We start from the raw sequence: 21567 nt of genomic DNA, 5'->3' as shown, positions 1-21567 counted from the left end.
TGATATTAGCATGGCGCTATAGGCGCTGTCTTTAGAGAGTGTAAATGTATCCATTTCGGGTAGTAGCGATGACTCAGGTGTGGGAGATGGGCGTTCCAGTGGGCCAGGACAAGGGAGTCTAGTGTTCACGGGCAAGAGACCTTGTAGTATGCTCAAGGATTTCCGTTGACAATCTTCAAGCTGGCTCAGACGTTCCCTTAGCGAGCTATTTTCTGAATACAGTGTTCTTAGAATGCCTTCAATAGTTTCAAGTTTCTCAGTGTTACACCCGCAAAAAGCGCAGCTGACTTGAGCCTGTGATTCTGTTTGAGAATAATTATCAGTAACCCTAGGCAAAAACTTGCTATTCGTAGCCGGTGCACTGAGAGTGGAATTGATATGTGTGGTGACGTCATTAACATTCAGCATTCTAGAGGGAGAAACTGTGGGGGAGGGAGGCAGATGCACTAAGGGAGCAGCCAATATGTCAGCTGTATCTGACGAATCCCTATTTTGCTTGCGGCAGGATACACATCTCCATTTTGATTTCCTAAGTTGTGCTGTCCGTTTTATATCTTTAATGCCACTACAAAAATTGCAAAAAAGAAGCTGGCATGATAATGAAGAACATTTTATTAGGCAGTCGGAAAGATTTCCACAGCTCGAGCAGGGTTGCATATTTTTCGACGGCATTGTACCCAAAAATCGCTAAACACTGCAGGGAGAGATATGGCAAGGTTGCTGACAAAGTAAAAACAGAGTACTTACTGACCCAGGAATGTTCCTTCAGGCTAGGATTAAGTAGGGTGGTGAAGAGCTGACCGCTTACTTTTCACAGTATGTGGGCTCGAACGGGTAAATGAATACACTCTACTCACAATGGCGAACAATAAGGTCCGATTCAACTTTAGCAATTGTGCCAGGAAATCCAAAATTACTGGACGAAATAGTAGCTAAAGCACTTTGATTTTCACTCTTCACGAGCTATGAATATAGATCTAAGATATTAGATGAAAATTAAGATGGTTACACTAGTTTAAGAAACTAAAACAATTGAAGTAAGTGTAGCATGTAAATAACCCGACCCGACAATCACGCGCACGCGCAGGCCGTAATTTGTTTTTCTTTAACGTCGTAAAGAGGCAGCTGGAAAGCCAGTGGTGTTCAATGGATGATTTTTCGAACAATATCCTGTAAAGAAATTGTAAGACCCTCTTTCGATTTCTATGTCTAGTAATATGGAGACCAAAATAAGGTCAAGTCTGTTGACAGAATCTCTGGACCACACATCCAAATCAATGTTTGCGGAGTTCAGCGGTGTATCTCAGATTTATGCAGAGCTGTGATTTTGATGTTGTATAGGGTAGGTGAGCCCAATTGTTGGCCCACTTTAGGACCCAGAATTCCAGACCCCAGAATATCTTCAGACTGGACATAGGAACAGCCGACCAAACTTCTATACCATAACTGAAATAGTAGAGGAGAAATTTTCTGATTGTTTCCTTGTTGTGCGATCTACAGAGATCAAGTTTCACACCCCAGAAAGCCCATAATGCTCTTCAACGCAGTTGTTGGATTTTGTGGGGGTGGAGTTTTATACATATTTATTATTATTATTTTTGTTTATATTATTACTATAGTATTTATTATTATTTATATTCTTAAAAATCCCCACTTTGCATCTGACTAGTTATCTCACAGAAGAATTCCGGTCCTGTGGGAGTTCCTATATTAGTGCACTCCTCCTTTGGATTTTTTTTTCTCTATATTCAGAAATGACCAAACACTATTTGCATTAAGTTAGATACAATTAGTTTATTATAATTTAAATAAAAGATCAAGCAATTCATTACACATTATTCACTTCATATTGTAAGACACAAAGTCTTACAAATTAAATTAAATGTCTATATAATTAATGATAGAATGCTAGATAGAGTGGTATTGTAAACCTTACAAGAAAACACTTAAAGTCACAAATATTGTTTAAGATAGTGGGTCTCACGCTAATGGAATTTAATTAAGTGGAGTCTATAGTTAATGTAAATGCAAATATACCGTGGAAATAAACATTAGAAAGAGTTTTGAATCAGTGCCCACACCTGAATCAGCAAGCGAAGATAGCAAGACGGAACAGTGGGGAGTCAACTGATAGAATGGCAAGGGACGGATTGCTCCAGAGATGACAATAGGGGTACCAGCGGGGGGCGTTCTTGTTTACTGCAAACAGAGCGGGCGTGGCGAGACGAATCAAGAAAATGGAGGCAGGTGTTTTCTGGATGATACTGAGCTCCGAAATTTCGATCACCTTCCAGAATATTCGAGAATTCTCTAGAAACGGAAGTCCTCTCTACACCCGAAGGGGCTCGACCATCGTGTCATGGGTCATAGGCAAATGAGAATGCAGACGATGATGGTCAGATAGAAATGATTGATCGAGGAAAGGAGGGGCGTTACGAAATTTTGGGAAGAGCGCACGCAAACAAGAGTGCTAATGTTTTTTTCGTGAATGATAAAGTTTTTTTTTGAGGGCGAGAAAGGTGTTTTTTGGAGAGATAGGCTCAGGAAACAGTCCCCGGAAGCGATCCACCAGTAGAACCAGTTATGGTGAGTTGACTAAGTTCTGATAGCTTTAATAAAGTGTAGATAAGTTACGGAAAGGGGAACTTTCTCGAGATGGAACATAGAAGTCCGAGAGCGTCCACCGAGAGATATTTTTAGGAGGACAGCGAGATAATGCTTATGGAAGAACACTGGACCGTCCTGTAGCCTACAGAAAGAAATAAAGTAATGTGAAGCGAGTCCTGCTGAATGATCAGGCACAGCAAGGAAGCATATGATACCAGGGATGATTGGCAAAGCGAATAGTGTCCCTGGCAGAAGTTAGCATTCCGGAATCGGGGAAAAACGTTCCCAAACCAATGGAGGACCCGATGCAGAGCAGAAAGTCACAGGCCAAACATTGTATTAGCGGTAGGATTCAAATCCCCAGAAGTAAGTGATTAAACAACGTATATACCCCTACGTAATTGAAAAGGACTGCAGGGAAGATTAGATAAATATTAAGTGAGATTTAGGGAAACATACAGTTAACTCAGTTCATGTTGTATAGATAAACAAAGAAATATTGTAGAATTAGTTTAACGAAGGATTGATTATAGTTACGGTTTATTTGCTAAATAATTAATGGAAGGAAGTTAATAATTTTGGACGGGTTAACCTATAAAGCAGGTACAGTGGTTTGTTACTTATATAATATTACTGAAGTAGAGAAATTAGTCGTTAAATGCTGAAGTTTACCTGAGAGGATGAAGAAATAAATAAACCAATGTATATTTCATTAACATGTAATTTTAATGTGTTAGGGTGAGAATAGAATAGAATAATGTGTAAAGTGGACATTAAATTCCAGAAGAAGAATTGTGTTAACTATGAAGAAGAATGCAGGATTGTGCTAGATAAGTATGATTAATAAATTAAAAAAAAATGTCAATTGTATTTAAGAAAGAGATAGGTGAAACTGATCGTAGGAATGTGTTAGTTGCCGAATATTAAGAAGATGATGATAGGAGAGCCTAATGACCAGGAACGTCATCCATGCCATGTACCTATATATTGTGGGGGTGGGGGTTTTATTTATATTTTTATTATTATTATTTTTGTTTATATTATTACTATAGTATTTATTATTATTTATAATATAAACAAAAATAATAATAATAAAAATATAAATAAAACCCCCACCCCCACAATATATAGGTACATGGCATGGATGACGTTCCTGGTGTCATTAGGCTCTCCTATCATCATCTTCTTAATATTCGGCAACTAACACATTCCTACGATCAGTTTCACCTATCTCTTTCTTAAATACAATTGACATTTTTTTTTATTTATTAATCATACTTATCTAGCACAATCCTACATTCTTCTTCATAGTTAACACAATTCTTCTTCTGGAATTTAATGTCCACTTTACACATTATTCTATTCTATTCTCACCCTAACACATTAAAATTACATGTTAATGAAATATACATTGGTTTATTTATTTCTTCATCCTCTCAGGTAAACTTCAGCATTTAACGACTAATTTCTCTACTTCAGTAATATTATATAAGTAACAAACCACTGTACCTGCTTTATAGGTTAACCCGTCCAAAATTATTAACTTCCTTCCATTAATTATTTAGCAAATAAACCATAACTATAATCAATCCTTCGTTAAACTAATTCTACAATATTTCTTTGTTTATCTATACAACATGAACTGAGTTAACTGTATGTTTCCCTAAATCTCACTTAATATTTATCTAATCTTCCCTGCAGTCCTTTTCAATTACGTAGGGGTATATACGTTGTCTAATCACTTACTTCTGGGGATTTGAATCCTACTGCTAATACAATGTTTGGCCTGTGACTTTCCGCTCTGCATTGGGGTCCACCATTGGTTTGGAAACGCTCTTCTCCGATTCCGGACTGCCTACTTCTGCCAGGAACACTATTCGCTTTGCCGATCATATCCTTCTTTGCTGTGCCAGGTCATTCAATAGGAGTCGCTTCCCATTACTTTATTTCTTTCTGTAGGTTAGAAGACGGTCCGGTGTTCTTCCATAAGCATTATCTCGCTGTCCTCCTTCTAAAAATATCTCTCGGTGGACGCTTTCGGACTTCTAATTTCCATCTCGAGAAAATTCCCATTTACAGTAACTTAGCTATACTTTACTAAAACTATCAGGACTTAGTCAACTCACCATAACTGGTTCTACTGGTGGATTACTTCCGGGGACTGTTTCCCGAGCCTACCTCCGAAAAAAACTTTCATCACTCCTTCTAAAACATACCTCTCCGAAAAAAACTTTCATCACTCCTTCTAAAACATACCTCTCCGAAAAAAACTTTCATCACTCCTTCTAAAACATACCTCTCCGAAAAAACTTCATCACCTCCAAAAAAACTTTATCACCCTTACTCGCGCGCTCATGCCTTTTTATTTCCTAAAATTTCGTAACGCCCCTCCCTTTCTCAACCAATCATTTCTATCTAACCATCCCCATCTCCATTCTCATTTGCCTATTCCACATGACAGGAAGGCCGAGTTCCTTCCGGTGTAGAAAGAACTTCCGTTTTCCAGAGAATTCTCGATCCTTCTAGAAATGACCAGAAATTTCTGGAGCTCGGAACCCATCCGGAAAACATCTGCGTCCATTTACTTGATTCGTCTCGCCTTATTTTAAAATGACCACACCCGCTCTGTTTGCAGTAAACAAAAACGCTTACACCTGGTGCCCCTATTGTAATCTCTGGAGCAGTCCGTCCCTTGCCATGCCATCAATTAACCCCCCACTGTTCCGTCTCGTATCTTCACTTGCTGTTTCAAGTAGTGGGCGCTGATCGTATATTTCTTTCTAATGTTTATCTTCACGGTATATTTGCTTGTACATTAAATTTAACCTTCTCTTAAATTAATTCCATTAGCGCGAGACCCATTATCTTAAACAATATTTGTGATTTTAAGTGTTTTCTTGTAAGGTTTACAATATCACTCTATCTAGAGTTCTTTCTTTAATTATACTGATATTTAATTTAATTTGTAAGACTTTGTATCTTACAATTTGTTCCTTATACGTTAGGTCTTCGTCCGTTACCACTCCTAGGAATTTTACAGAATGAATGGCGACGAGAACATGCCCCGCAATGGAGGGCTGCAGAGAGGCTGCTGAATTGAGGTCTGCTTGTGCTCTAGGTGAGAAGATTTTTCTGGATTTTTCAGGGTTTATTTTAAGCCCAAAATAGGTAGCGTATTCACATAAAGAGGACAGATATTTGTTCAGGCTGACAGACTTCGATAATTCCTCTGCCTGGTTTGGTGAGGTGTTAGCCGGGCTTGAGAAGTAACATACAATATCATCTGCGTAGGCCATAAACGCAGGTATCTCATTCATTAGCGGAATAAATATTACTGAAAAAGCAGTGCCGACAACAATCCACCTTGGGGTATACCGACTTCCACCTGTTTGGTGATGCAGTTATTTCCTTGCTGGAAGGTAAGGCACATCTTGGTTAGCAAATTCCTGAGGAGCTTCGAGACATTACCCGTGAAACTGTAGTAGTTCTCCAGGAGGCACATAAGTGACTTAACTTGCACTGAGTCAAAGGCCGCTTTCAGATCCAGAAAAGCAGCATGCATAACATAGCCTTGCTCCCAGGCTTGAAGGGTTCTTAAATTCAGGGCGATCCTTTTGTGTTGCCTTCCTTTTGAATCATGAATACGAACTGTGGATTTCGTTATGATATTGGAACAGTAGAAAAGATCATTAATGATCATTGGTACACAAGTAAATTTTTGACGTTAAAACCAATGTCTGAGCTTTTTGTTATGAGAGAATTGTGTAATATTGTAATTATATTTATTCATAACTTAGGAAATTTAGCTTGCTAGTTATCATTGGGAGTAAATATTTGTAAGCGGCATAGGACAAGTTAACGGTTAATCAATGATTTAAAATCCTGAAGGCTTTTCTACCTTCCCTTTCCTAAACAACTCCGATTTTTATGTGGTATGGTTTCTGCAGTGACTTTTACCGTTTTCTCAGAGTAACTGAGCGCGAGAACCTGTCGAGTTCCTCGCAAGCCCTGATGCCGCTACTCGGAGTGTCATGGCACTGCTGGCGCTGCAAAATTTCTCATTTCACGATGTAGCGTTAGTTAACATTTCAGGTTCTTGAATTTCTTCTTCAACTAGTTCTTTAAATATCTGAAATCCTTCAAGTTCTTTGAGAAAGGTTTATTCTTTTCACATAAAAAAGACGAAAAAACAATATACACTCAAGGTGTCTCTTGCTATGTGAGTAGTACCACGCGTAATTTTCTAAATTTCGCGTTTCACATTGATCCAAATTAAAATAATAATAACCAGGGGGCTGCACTTTCTTCTTTTGATAAAATAAAGTAAATACTTACAGAAGCTTTCGGCACTGTGTGTGTCTCTTCCTCAGGTATGAATATATAAATACGTTACTATATCTATATAATATCGGTGCAGATACACCATAGACAACTTTTACAAAGAGAAACTACGATCGCAGTGTGAAAAGCATCATTTCAACTGTATCTTCTATTGTGCTCATCCGTCACAACGAGTTACCAAGTATTGCGCTACCTCGAATAAGTAACGCTTCTCTAATAGAGAAGACTTATTGTTACTTATTCTCGGTGGGCGCCACCACCCAGACGGCACCGTTTCAAAGCTAGTTGGCATTTCATCGGTAGGTGCCTTTCACACTATAATCGTAGTGTTTCTTTAAAAGTTGTCTATGGTTATCTACACCAATATTATATAGATATAGAAACTTAAAAAAAACTCTTAAAATGTTATGCCTTGTTGAATTTAGTTTATTTAAATAAATACGTTACATATAAAAATCAAGAATGGTACCGCGTGGTCATGTTAGATAAATAGAGCGCGTGACCACACTTAAACAGAAACTTGTTTTACTACAGTAAAGCAAGCTTCCGTTACGTATTACAACGTACCCCGCATCTCTCTTCTCCCATTGGCTGAATAAATATCATTAGGAGGAAAATTATTTTAATATATAGAAAGATATTAATAAATTAAATCTCAATTTGGAATTAATTGATGATAGAAATATTTAACCTTTTGGAAGTGTAGTTTATTTGAAAGTAGTGCAATACAAGTGGAACTCATTCAAAAGAAAATCTTTGCAGTAAACTCTGGGAAGCTTGGAATTATTCCTCTAGACCAGGGGTTCTTAACCTTCTTAGTTCCACGGACACCTTTGCCAGTCAAGTGAATGCGAGTGAAACCAAATAATACACATCATACTTTTCTTCGACATTTCAACTTAAATCTGGTCTATAACAAATGTTAAATAATTAATGTAAAAATAATTAATGCAATATTAGCAACTAAGAAATGCATATACGCAGAGGCGGATTTAACTGCGGGGGCGAGCCCTGAGCTTCGACTTCTGAAGGGCCTCTCAAAACCCTAACTTTACACTTTTTTCTAATGACACCAAGTTTGGTTTCATATGTGCAATTTTAATTACGTACAAGTTTACAATAGGGGATAAAACCTGATAGTATGTTTATATTCGCTTATTTTCATATTAAGATAAAATTAATTCCTGTTGTTACATCAGCGCCTGGATTTTCGTAGTTTATGAATAATTTTTGAATTTTAATTCATCATTAATTTATTGCACTATAACGAAAAATCTCTTCTCTAGTATTCTAATCATTCAGACCATTAAATTTTATATTTTCTTTTCATTGATAGGCTACCAATGATTTACACTCGTAGCCAGCGTGTCTATTCGTATAAAATGTGGCCTACTAGGCGCTGATTTTCCGGATAGTTTGCCAACTACATCCACAGCAGGCCTGCAATCAAATGTGATCTAGCGGCAGGTCTAATAACTGCCGTAATTTCGAAGTAACGATGAGCGTAAGCGATTTTTCGAGATATGGAATAACTATAATATGATATGAAAATATCTGTTATTTCTATTGGTAACTACAGAGACAGCTAATACAATTGTAATTTATTACATACCGGTTCATTCATAAGTGAAGGAAATTAATGAGTTGATTTTTCCCCATCCAAGCTCACGGACCCCCAAGGGGTCCGTGGCTCCCTGGTTAAGAAACGCTGCTCTAGACTTTGCATGCTTCCCTCGTCGTCGACTCCATCCTCTCTTACGATGAGTCAGACGTTTCGCGCATATTGAAAAAATCTCTGTCTTTTTATTCTAAAACAAACTGAAGAACATGTCATATTTTATTTTATCGGGTTACTAATTGGTGATTTATTACTTCCTTTCTGTTTGGTGAACATTTATAATGATAATCTTTGTGTTTTCATCTGTTTTTGATGACAGGAGGATTCAAACAGCATGCAATTCTCAAAGGAGAATAAACTTGCCTTCGTACCCAGATTTGGGTTTCTGGGTACTGCTGATATTCACTGGCATTAGACTTTCTCCAGTGGATGAGGGATTCTTTGTGGTCTTCACCACCTTACGTGATTATAGGAGACTGCTGCACCCACATGACTTGTGCTTCTTCCTATGGGTGCTGGTAATAATACCTTTAGTACGTTATAGTTGGCCCGCCTCCTCGTGGCGTGGACGGGTACTGAGAAGCAAGCTTCCTGGTAGATAAATAGCCAGAAAGAACACATCACGCACACACTAAGCAAACAGCACTACCTCATTTCTGTCCATTGTACAGAGTTTTGTATATCACCACAGAGAAACATGGCGGAGTTCAATTAACATTTAGAAACCGCCTTACATAACACACAGCACATGTCTACATTCCTTTCTGTTTTAATACTTTTTGCAGACATTTTCGTGTACTTTTGTTCTTTCAAATTGTCATCTGTAATTACACCCCTTTCTATTGAAAAAATAAATAAATAAAAACAACGTAATCACTGATCAATTTTCTTCAGAAATCAATTCGGGTATCCGTTAGCTGCCAACTTTATCTTGATAAGGGATTCTTGTCATTGCTTTGGATTTGAAACATTCGGTGATTGAGACGCAACGGATTTTAAATTTTTTAGAGAGGTAAATATTAAGCATAATCAACTGAACTTATTTACATTTTGTGAACATTTATAATAACTGCTTTGTCTTTTCATCTGTTTTTTTTTTTTTTTTTTATTATGCGGACAACAGGATTTAAACAACATGTGATTCTCACATCAGAATAAACGTTCCTCTTTTTTTAAAAAGAGTTGCCTCATTTTAAAACCTTCCTCACAACGGAGTGTTGAACTGTTCTGGCCACGGTGAAGGTATTGTGATTAACATAAAATTGTGTTCGTATGTTGTTTATGAAACGCAAGCATGTTTTTATTTTCATTACATTTATAAGAAATTTTTAAACCCTCCACCGATGTGTGAACATAATTTTTCACAGAACAAAATGAATTGCTTTAATCAAAAGATCATCAAAATGCAACAAGGGAGTCGCCATTTTGAAAATCAAATGGGATTGTTGAGAAGAATTATTATTATTACCATTGTCGAGATGAATCTCTCTAAACGTACAATGGTTGGTGTTGTTGAACCTTGGAACAGTCAGTGTTGTTACCCACTTCAGCAAACCGTGTTCATCTAGCAGGGCGTGAAGTTTTCACAATGACTATCAAAAAAAGAGAACTTATAGCATATTTGTGGCAGCCTAAGGACTTGAATTTCGTAAAATGTGATCCTTTCGTAGGATAGTTCTATGTACTATTCTGATTTCGGTTTACCAGCAGTGATTTAATTCGTTTTTGGTTAAGTTTCAAGTGTTGTTTAAAGAACACTACTCACAAGGCAAAATTAATTGATAGCAGAGGAGACATTGGTGCTTTATTCTTTTGGTAAGTCATATATATATATATATATTTATATATTATTTTTGAACTTAATACTTTAAGGAATACATTATACCCTCTAGAAATTTAAGAAAAGTAATAATTTCCTATGAAGAGTGTTATTCGAATTACTTTTGCATTTTAGAAATGTCAGAAAACCATACTTCCAAGGTATTCAAAGCAATGTTTAAAATGTGTCCCTTTTTTTCTTTTTTTCTCAACTTGTATAAGTAGTTTGTTCAGAATTTCATTGTAATAGTGCACTGGAAATCTGTGCATATTTGAAACTGGTGAAGTACCAACACAAGTTTGCTTATGTAATTGAGTATATTTAATCGGAGATTACAAAGGATGTATGAAATTTATTATCGAACATCATATGAGGTCAACAGTGATCTTAACCTCCTCCGCAGAGAGTTTAAAGTTAAATTTGTGTTCAATAAATGAGTCATACCTAATTATCTGATGTCATCGAAAACATCAGTTTGTTATGAAAATACTGCCGTAGAGTGTTGGTCAGTTTTCTGATGCTTTGATAGCCCTGTAAGTTAGAAATAAAGAGATTATTAATTTGTAGAAAAAAAAATAGGTAAAGTAATTTGGACACAACGCGGTGGTTTGGATTTCCTTGCTATATTACAGCTAAAGAAATTCTCTTCCCAATGAATGTGGACCTGTTGGAAAGGATGAAACGGAAGTAAACAAGACAAGAACAGTGTGGAACTGTGCGATGAAAACGTGTTACATCAGTCTATTAGTTAAGTTGTGTAAACAGAATAATAGATTCACAAACGAAGTATAGGTAGCAGTCAGAAATGTAAGAACCCTCCATTTTTTTTTTTTTTTTTTTTTTTTTATTCTTTGCGTCATCTTAGGGTGAGGGCTCATATTTTCAACTTTAGACGCGTCTAGTCTCTGTGCTAATAACTTTGCAAGCGTTAAGATGGTTCTTGGCTATCGGTTTCCCGGCTATTCTATTTAGCCATCTCAGGAGCAAGATTCCACACCCTTAGGCGTGGAATACTGACTCCTAAGATGGCTAAATAGGAAAGCCTTGGACGTAGTTCTCAGGGGCGGATGAACAGATAGTTGATGCGTTCAACGGATTTGGTGTAACACATTTAAGAATGTATTGGATCATTAGATAAGGGCTTCGGATGCCATCGAGTTCTTGTGTAGTGTTCCAGAGCGCTGCATACGTCTTTTTTCTAGTATATTCTAAGTGTGGTGTGAAGGCTCATCCTTCATCCCACTTAAGGCGAAGGTTGGCATGTTGTTATTGTTGTTGTTTGGTTTTTAGGAGCATTAACAACTAAGGCCAAATTGCCCCGGGCATATGCGGTGGTCATTCCCTGAACTTTCCGAATCCTCCGTATTTGGTGGTCACAGGCTCGAACCCCGGTCTAATCAAGAAGCGTGCGCAAGACACTGCTGCTCTTGCTCACCTGGCTACGGTGGCGCCTGACTGACATGTGAGAGGGCTTTTTGAACTCTGGTATTATTGACAAAGATTGTAATTTCGTTTTCGTTCTTTTTGTTGGTGAAGATGATTTGGGAAATTTTCTTTTTATTTAGTTTCAAACTAATGCAGTGTAAGTATTCTTACACTTTCCTAATCGTCTTGTTTGCTTCCTCGCATAAGTGAAGTGCGGTTTCTTTCTCTTTAGAGGTCACAAAAACTTTCAAATCATCTGCATATGCAATGAATTGTTTGCAATTTGTGCTAAAATTGGTGCTAGTGCCATTGCGAAGAAAGTGACGGAAAAACGGCCCACTTGTGGTGCTCTCCTTATTTGAAGGATCGTCTGAGGTTCAGGACCTTAGGCGATCCTTCAAGTTAAAGTTCAGGAGTTCAGCGGAAGGCGATTTCAACCAGACATTCCCGGTGAACGGGTTTAGTGAAATGGCATTTTTGATATTTTCAGGAAGATTATTCCAGGTTTTAGCGCTTCTATATTTTATATATTTTTTTTCTCCTATGGCTTTTTTGAAAAGTGGAACCTTTAGGTTTGCTTTAGTTCTTAAATTCTATGATATTTCTTCTTCTATTGTTGTGAAAAAGGATCTGAAGAGAGGTGGAAAGTTTGGTGTATTCAAAGCGTTGTAGACAAAGATCGCCTCAGCTTTCTTTAGCTGTTGGTAGATGCTTAGGAGCCTTGCTTTCTTGTATCTCGAACTAACCGATGCATTCCAGGGAAGGCATAAAATTGAATGACCGTATCGATTGAGGATAGAGTCGATTTGCGCAAGGTTTCTTGACAGGTGGTACCCATGACATGATTCCATAGGTGAGGTGAGGCGAGGCTGAATTATGGAGAGGAACACTAGTCTGAGCAGGGAAGGAGACACCCATGCCGAGGTTCGGGCGAATATATTCGCGCTAGTGACGAAGTCTTCTTGTTGAATAATATTAATTTTTATCTCAAATCCGCTTTTGAAGCCAGACAGCTAGGAAATTAGTTTCGTTCAGTATTTCGAATTGTTTTCCATTGTATGTTATTTCGAAATTAATATTTATTGGTTTACTTTTCGTTCTAAACACCATATATTTTGATTTTTCTCGATTTAATATAAGCTGACTCTTTTGAGGCCAATCATGCATTACAGAGACTTGTTGTTGTTATTTGGTTTTTTAGGAGCATTAGCAACTAAGGCCATATTTCTCCGAGGATATGCGGTGGTCATTCCCTAACCTTTCCACATCCTCCATATTTGGTAGTCACGGGCTCGAACCCCGGTCTAATCAGAAGCGTGTGGTACGCACTGCTGCTCCTGCCCACCTGGCTACGGAGGCGCCTATTACAGAGAGCAAAGCAGAGATTTTGAGTTGAAGCTGGTTACGGTCTTTATCTGTGATCAGAATAGAAATATCATCGGCATACGCTACTAGGTGGGAAGATGGAAGAAGAGAAACAAATCTCCAAAAGTACATACGTGCTCGACACGGGACAATTACAGGAATCAACTGTTGAATATTGTCAAGAGTTACAAGGAAGCTGTTAACTGAAGCTGAGGGAGATCGGTATAGAGACCCAATCATCAAAGAGGCAATACGGATAAAAGCGAGTTCGCAAGCTTGATCAGGCAGATTTTAGATTAGAAGAGCTTAGCATTGCAGATGATTGTGAAAATAAATACAAGTATACCGCCTTTAGAATCACATCTGCAATTTTGAAAGCAGTATTGAAATCCCAGGAGAGAACCAGGTCTCAGTAAAAAGTATCAGGTCTGGATGCCTATTCCATGATGTAAACTGAGTGACCATTTCATAATAATGTTATAATAACGTTTTACAAGACTATGAGCATTCATAAAGAATGCAGTAATTGCATCTTTTGATGCTGCAGTAAGGCATACGTTATTTGGCTTAATTATTGGCAAGTGAGAGGGCAGGAAGGTGTTTTCAGAAGAGTAAGTATCATGCAAATTCTAGTTAGATGAGGAGATAGATGAATCATTTGTAGACGTTCTTCGCAGTAGGGATTTCTGAAATTGCATTACAATAGATGATGCGTAAGTGGTTTCTTATACAAGAGTAGTGGATGGCTGAAATGTAGGACTTTCCATTGATTTTACGCAGTTGCATGTAGGAGGACTGAATGATCTACTGGAGTTTTGAATAAGATCTGTTAATTTCGAAATTTTCTGTAGATAAAAATATAATTAATTTCAAGAAGTTGGGCGTTTTCTGACCTGTTTTTTTTTAGTTTCATCAAGAAGACAGACTATCATGGATTTATGAGCATCCAAGATTTAAAAAATGATTTGTGGTCAGCTCATTTGGATTTTCAACTTGTAAAATTTCGTGGTTAAGAAGGTGAAAGAAGGAGCAATCTGTCTGCTCTTATACCACGTCATGAGGTATGTTGTCGGATAGCCAGTCTGCTGAGTGTCATTTGACGATGAAAGATGGTTGAAACGCCGAGGTTCACCGTCGAAAAGTCTTAAAAGATCCACTGGGCTTGATCCTGAGTTATTTTCATTTCTCTTCTGCTTTTTCTTTGACTGCCTGTAATTTATGCAACATGGACCCTTCCACTAGGCGACGCTGCTTGATACATCTTTAGCATTAGCATTAGTAGAGGCATTTGCTGCAAGAAAGCAAGCTTATGCAGCATCAGCCAAAAAAAAAAAAAAAAACCACTTCCACTTCACCCCTATGTTCGTTCAAAATACCTCTCCAGCTGAGCCTTAAACTTATTTAGGCTATCAACCTCCACAACAAGGGATGGAAGTCTGTTCCACCAACCAACCACCCGCTGGCTAAAGGCAAATTTCCGCACGTCTATCCTACATCTGTCTTTCCTCAATTTGAATTTATGCCCTCTCAGGTGATTATTCTGAGTTAGAGGAAGACTCCCATCGGCATTGAGCATGCACAAACCATTCAAGGCTTTATACACCTCTATCAGATCACCTCGCTGGTGCCTAGTCTCCAGACACTGTAATTTGCAAAACTTAAGCCTTTCTTCGTAAGAGCACCCCTTTGTTCCATTCACTAATCTTGTTGCCCTTCTCTGTACTCACTCCAACAGCTCTACATCCTTCCTAAAATGAGGCCTCCAGGCCTGTATACAGTACTCTAGGTGTGGCCTGACCATTGCCTTATACAAGGGAATAATCACCTCCTTATCCCTGCTAGAAAAATTCCTATATATCATTGACAATACACCATGAGCTACTCTTGCAGCCCGTCTGCACTGCTCGGAGAACTTCATATCTGCCTGCACAACCAACCCCAGGTCCCTTTCATTCTCTACCACTGTCAGTGTAGTACCATAGAGTTGATATTGCTCTGGGGTTGCTGTTTCTCATATGTAGTACTTTACATTTGTCAATGTTAAACTTCATTTGCCACATCTCAGCCCATTTGCTCAACCTTTCCAGATCCTGTTGGAGCAGCATAGTGTCAGTAGTGTCCTTGACAACCCTGCTTACCTTTGCATCGTCTGCAAACGTGGACATGAAGCTTGATATACCATCACCCATATCATTTATAAATACAGAAAACAATAATGGACCCAACACTGAGCCCTGAGGGACTCCACTAATAACATTAGTCCACGAGGAGCAGTGTCCATTGATGACCACTCTCTGTCTTCTCCACCTCAGTCACCCCTTTACCCATAGCAGCAATTTGCCTCCAATGCCACACTGCTCCAATTTGTGCAGCAGTCTTCCATGTGCAACAGTATCAAAAGCCTTTCTAAGATCCAAGTATATAATATCAAAGTTATTCCCTGCATCCAGTTCCTTTGTGACTTTTTTCAGTTTACCGTTGGTATATCTATGCATTTTACGCAATACATAAGACCACATTGCATTGAAGGAAGGCTTTGCATTTCCTTTTATACATGGTGCAAATAATTTGCACTTGCACTTGCTGAGCCATTATAATTAATAGTAGAAACAATAGCTCTCTTTTAAAATGAAAATGTAAAATATGCAGTACACAAAGCAATATTATTGCTATTTGAACTTACTTTTACAGAAAACGTATGAGAGAATTATAGTTGAGATTATTTAGAATTTTTTAAAATACATTCAAAGCGTGAAGTGAAATCATAAATATAAGCTTTGGACATTCCTAATTTAAGCAACAGGCAGCACTGAATGTCACACACTGCAGATTAATCGGGAAAGAGTGTTTTGAAAGGCATGGTCCTCTTTACACGAACAATGACAGGTGAGCTTCCGGGCTGTTATCAGACAAAAATATTAGTGACTGACTGACCTTGGTTAAACTGTGAGAGAGTAATCCTTACAATGAAAACTTCCCAGCTTCTGGGCTTCATACAGACAGGCTGAGATACCTTGTAGAAGGGGCACATGCATTTCAATTGCTATAGTTTCGAATACCTCTTTCTTCTTTGCATTGTGGAGGTTGGTAAGCAACAGTCGTTGATTCAAAATGTGTAAAAATATTGGTACAGGTTTATCTTAAATCATTCATTTAAGCCCTAATTTGCAGGAGCACAAAGACAACAGATTAATTTTTTTCCTCTCTCAACACGTAGTTAGCGATGTTCAAATTTTGCGCGAGTTAAAACAAAAAGTATTAAAAAAATGGAATTAAATAATAGTTTATGAATGGTGATATAAATTCATGAAATGTTTTGCTTAAATAATATGTAAAAATATATGCGCACGTGCATCTATGAAAAATTTCACATTTTAGCCGTTTTAATCACTCGAAAATGAAAGGAGCTAACAGTCTAATCTTTATATTCTCTGTCTATAATTTTATTTTGGGCTGAACCCTCTAACTGTGATAGGGTTCAATAAACATACAAATTACTGCAATTGCAGAATATTAGTAGGTAGTGAACCGTGAAGTAGGTGAATGGCATCATTTTAGTTATATTTGATATTGTAAAAACCTCCACAGCTACCTCGAATAAGCAACACTCCACCAATGGAGAAGACACCTAAAATTCCGAAATATAATAATTATTGTATCGGTCTACTTGAATATAATGTAATGAGAGGGAACTCGTTGATAATACAAAGGTTGTTTCCGAGCAGTTAAAACAATCGCATTATATAATTACATTAAATTCTGCTGGCAGCGAAAACACATGTAAGAACAATATTAGTCCAGCAAGCTGATTTAAAAACATTCTCGTAAAATATCAATAAATGTAGCTATAATGGATTTAATTATGTGCTAATTTGCTACGAAAAGTTTTATTCCAATTCCTTTTGCCTTTTAGAAACCTGCGGCCTGTCTGCACTGTCAGATAACTTCATGTCTGACTGCATAATAACTCTGAGGTATTTTTCATTTTCTACTACCCTAAGTAAAGTACCACACAGTTGACAAATGCGAAGTACTGTACTCATATGCAGTACTTCGCATTTGTCAATGTTAAACTTCAGTTGCCACCTTTCAGCCCATCTGTTCAACTTTTATAGATCCTGTTGCAGTAGCGTGCTGTCCTTACTGTCGGTAACAACCCTACTAACCTTCGTATCATCTGCAAACTTGGACATTAAGCTTGATATATCTTCATCAATATCATTGATAAATACATAAAACAACTATGAGCCCAACACGAACTATTGCACTGTTGTCTAGATGATCAACTATAACTGCAGTTCATCTTTAGCCAGTGACTCCATTATTTTCCCCTGAACAGAAATTAAACTAACAGGTCTGAATTACCTGTGTCACATTTCGCTCTCCCTTTGTGAATTGGAGGTACATTTGCACATCTCCAGTCCGTGGGGACCTCACTTGAGTCCAAGGTTGCCCTCATAATCATGGCTAAGGGCCTGCTTACTTCCTTTGCTGCCTGCTTTAATATAACTGGACAGATCCCATCAAGCCCAGGTGCCCTCCGCATATTTGAATTTTGCATCAACTTTGCTCTCAGTTATTGCAAAATCATTTAACTCCTTGTTAGATTTTGAAAAGCTTCCGCCCACCACTTTCCTACAGAATTCTTCATATCCGAATGTGGATACAAAATACTAATTCAGTTTTTCAGCTACCTGAGCAGAATCATCGAACCATCGATATCAAGTGGACCAATTTGATTTATACCCTTCCTTCTAGACTTTACACAAGTAAAGCAACCTTTGCCGTTTTTCTTTGCATTCTTTTCCAAAGATTTCTCGAAATCTGCCTTTGCTAGCCTGACATCCTTTGTGACATGATTAGAGATTATCTTATATCTACCATAGGCTTTTGTGTCTCCTGATAATTTATATGCATCTCATGTATTTTTCATCTCTGCCAAGAGTCTCATTAGTTCATCTGACATCCATTTAGGCCTAAACCTTGAACAGTATTTCTTAGTTGGTAGAAAAAGCCTACTATCTTCCAAGAATAATTCCTTCAATGCATCCCATTTATAATTTGCTGTTGGTAACATCATCAGTTGGTCCGACTGTACAGAATTTAAAAGTTGTTCCAGACCGCTGTAGTCACCTTTACGAAAGCAAAAACCCTTCCCTTTACGGCTGATGGTAGTTACATCTTCCAGTAAATCCCACATCAGAACACTGTGATTACTGCCACCTAGTGGTTCCTTTATCTGCAGATACTTAATGTATCAATAATCACTGCTGATAATCATATCAAGGGTGTTATTCCCTCTGTTTGCCTCGAATATGCTGCTGAAACAAAAAATCACCGAATAAATCCACAAAAATCTTGCCAGTGTGCAAGTAGTAGTAGTAGTAGTAGTGGCACATGGTGCAAGAAAGCAAGGGTAGGAGCTTATGCAGCATCAGCCAAAAAAAAAAAAAAAATCACACCATTCCCTCCAAATGCCTGTCCAGTTCCTCCTTAAATATATTCAACCTATCAACTTCCACAACGACAGATGGAAGTTTGTTCCAGCAATTAACCACCCGCTGGCTAAAGGCAAATTTCCGCACATCTATTCTACATCTGTCCTTTCTTAATTTGAACTTATGTCCCCGTAGGTTCGTAATCTGAACAAGTGGAAGGATCCCATCAGAATTCAGCGTGCTCAACCCATTCAAGGCCTTATAGACCTCAATCAGATCACCGCGCAGGTGCCTAGTCTCCAGCCACTGCAATTTGCAGAACTTAAGCCTCTCTTGGTAAGAGGATCTCTTCATTCCCCTCACCAATCGTGTTGCTCTTCTCTGTACACGCTCAAGCAAATCTACATCCTTCCTAAAATGAGGCCTCCAGACCTGTACGCAGTACTCAAGGCGTGGCCTGACCATTGCCTTATACAGAGGGACAATCACCTCCTTTTCCCTGCTAGCAAAATTCCTATATATCATTGACAAAACCCCATGACCTGCCCTAGCAGCCTGTCTGCATTGCTCAGAAAACTTCATATCTGACTGCACAATTACTCCCAGGTCTTTTTCATTTTCTACCACCTTAAGTGTAGTACCACACAGTTGGTACGTTTCTCTGGGGTTACTTCTACCCATATGCAGTACTTTGCATTTGTCAAGGTTAAACTTCAGTTGCCACTTCTCAGGCCATCTGCTCAAATTATCTAGATTCCGTTGCAGTAGTACACTGTCATTACTGTCATTAACAACCCTGCCAACCTTTGTGTCATCTGCAAACTTCGACATTAACCCTGATATACCTTCATCAATATCATTGATAAATACACAAAACAACAGTGGACCCAACACCGAACCCTGTGGGACTCCACTAATAACATTAGTCCACGAAGAGCAGCACCCATTGATTACCACCCTCTTTCTTCTCCCACTTAACCATCCTTTTATCCATTGTAGCAACTCTTAAGTGATTAACTCTTAAGTTCCAGTCTATATCTGGAAAGTTAAAATCCCCCATTATAAGACAATCAGATTTACTGGCCAACTTTATTTCCCTGTGAAGTTGTTCGTTGTACTCAACAGAGCCATTAGGCCTATAATAGACTCCTACACTCAATTTTGCATTCCCGGCGCCTATGTCATACCAAACTGATGCAACACTGCACTGTCCACCCAAGTCAACTGGATACACTTCCTTATATTTTATATTTATTGACGAACATCATGACTCCACCTCTTTTTAAGAAGAAGAAGAAAATCTTTATTGTACAGTAAAGATACAATAATGTGCCCGCCACAGCCAGGAGGCCAGGGGCTTGACAATGATATAGAAATATAAAAATATGTACAGTATAAAAATTTGTGCAGTATAAAATATTACATAACAATTAAAAACGTAGCATTAGCCATTCAATAGATATGAGTATGTACATAGTTGTGAGGCAGACAGTACACCAAGGTATGTACACGTTCATATGTACAAAGCACATATTTAAGCATATTCACACAAGTCAGAAAATTTCACAGTGCCACATTATTGTTCGGTATTGCATTTTCTTGTGAAGACAGTTCGTCGATTTTCCTGCGACGTGCCGTTATGCACCTCATAGGAGATAGAAGATGGAGATATCAGTATGAGTCGACATCAGGGGCCAAACAAAAGGGGAACAAGTTCGGCCAACGAGCGCCTGTAATTGCGATCAGAAGCGAATTTCTGCAGGTCAACTCCGATCATTAGCAGGGCTTGTACTGTAGGAAGTACTTGTCCAGGTAGGAATCTGTCACTGATCTTCAGCCTGTTCCGTTGTAGCTGAAGAAGAGGGGTGGCTCGTAAGGACGGAAGTGGAACATGCCACTGGCATATATCCCAGAAGTCAGGGGAGTTGATTTTGCCAACCAGCATTTTGACTGTGGTCACAGTTCTCCTCATGCTGATTATTTGAGGCAGCCGTGGGATTTGGAGTTGGTCGGCCATGCTGGTGGTCCTCTGCTGAGGGGGGAGTCGATGTTTGTGGGTTGCCCACTTCAATATCCAGTATTCACTGGCGAAGATGGGCTTCATGAGAGAAGGTACTGCGGATGCCCATATTTCAGAGGCATACAGAAAGGTAGGATACACAATGGTTTCCAGATATCTGATTGTGGTTCTTGCGTCTGTGTTATGAAGAAGATGTTGACGGGCAATCCAGCGCATTCGGTTGATCTTGCGTAGAACACATTCGATGTGACAGTTGAACCTAAGGTTTGGGTCGAAGGTTACACCGAGATCTTTGTGTTTAGTAACACTTGGAATAATTGCGCCCTCCAGTGAGGGTTGTATGAATGTGGGACACTTCTTCAGAGAAAAAACCATAATAACGGATTTTTGGGGGTTCAGTTTGAGACCGAAATGGTTGAGATGGCTAGAGAAAGCTGTGATCTTATTACAGATTTCCGATGTGATCACTCCCCTGTCGGCTGATGGTGGTATTTCCGTTAGGAACTTTATATCGTCGGCGTAGGTAATGACATCATCTCTGTTACACACAAACGGAATAAGGAGGGCTGTAAAAAGTAACCCCGATAAAACGCCACCTTGCGGCACACCAGCATTGATGGATCGGGTATAGCAGAGGTTACGATGAGTGAGGTACACTGTTCTGTTCCGGAGGAGCGAGTGCAGAAAAGCGAAAACGTCACCTTTGATCCGAAAGAAATTGGTTAGGAGATTCAGAAGGGCTGAGATGTTGAGGCTATCAAAAGCAGCTTCAATATCGGCATAAACAACCGCCATTTCTGATTTGGCCTCAAATGCATTTAAAATTTCCGTTTGGACTGCCAGAAGGTTGGAGACAGTTGATCTATTAGGGAGAACATAATGGAGTTGTTTTGATGATTGTGGAAGAAGATGGCGTGTTATATGCGGAAGAAGA

The sequence above is a fragment of the Mastigoproctus giganteus genome, chromosome 5, assembly GCF_048544385.1.
Source record: "Mastigoproctus giganteus isolate SK-2022 chromosome 5, ASM4854438v1, whole genome shotgun sequence".
In the NCBI taxonomy this organism is placed as follows: domain Eukaryota; kingdom Metazoa; phylum Arthropoda; class Arachnida; order Uropygi; family Thelyphonidae; genus Mastigoproctus; species Mastigoproctus giganteus.
This window is presented reverse-complemented; position numbering follows the sequence as displayed.